Source organism: Centruroides sculpturatus, unplaced genomic scaffold (genome assembly GCF_000671375.1).
Source record: "Centruroides sculpturatus isolate CEXI.00-Female unplaced genomic scaffold, Cexi_2.0 scaffold974, whole genome shotgun sequence".
Classification (NCBI taxonomy): domain Eukaryota; kingdom Metazoa; phylum Arthropoda; class Arachnida; order Scorpiones; family Buthidae; genus Centruroides; species Centruroides sculpturatus.
The window spans coordinates 27,022-27,993 of NW_019385499.1; positions in this window are offsets into that span (position 1 = coordinate 27,022).

Consider the following 972-nt stretch of genomic DNA (forward strand, 5'->3'; position numbering starts at 1 on the left):
TGTGTGTATTTCTGATAGGCGATGTGTGTTTTCGATACCTGATTACAAATTTTGGCTCTGATGAAATCCATCAATCAGTAGATGTATTGTAATTCGTAGTAATGCATTACTAAAAATACTTCATAGAATATTTTCTTCATGAATAAGCATTATTCAAGGACAATTATATTATAACTTTTGAAAAAAACATGACGTTTCACCAGCTGATTTTTATACATCAGACATATAGAAGACAATCTGCGTATAAGAAATATTATGTTGTGGTGTTAATATAATATAAATACTTCTATTCACTTCTCTTATGTTTATATATTTATAATATCGAACGAAGAGTTTCAACGATTTCAGTCATAATAAGGTGAGTTTTATTTTAATAATAGCGATACTTTCTTGTTTCTTAAGTTATGAAGAAATTGTTTCTTCCACCCTATTTTAGAGTATAAAGAAAATTCTCGTTTAGATATTTTAAGCATTAATTCATTTTCTTTCGTACAGTATTTTAAAGCGATATCTTAATTCAGAAATAAGTGAATGTTATAGAAATGTTGCAAGTAATGTAGCAATCATTACATTTCAAGTAGAATTTAATTATTTTTCTATCCAAAAATTAAAAAATACTTTAAACATTAAGAAAACAACAGAATATATAAAATATTATGATTAATCTCGTAAACACGTTTAAATGGCAAATACTCAATAATTTTAAATATAAAGTTTATGATAAGAGAATGATTAATTGTAAAGTGAATTTTGTTAATTTAAATTAATCTGCTATTGCTAACTTTATTCAAGTCTTCTGATTCAAGCATTAATTTTAGCACCTTTTACCTAACTCACGAAGAGAAAGTTGCCATAATCGAAAAATCTCTTAAAATTCGGGCTTTATCCGGACATTATGAAATCGTTTTTTCCATTGGTGAATAAAGTATGAATTTTAACTTCCGTTCTTGCTAAGTAACTCTTTGTTTTTTC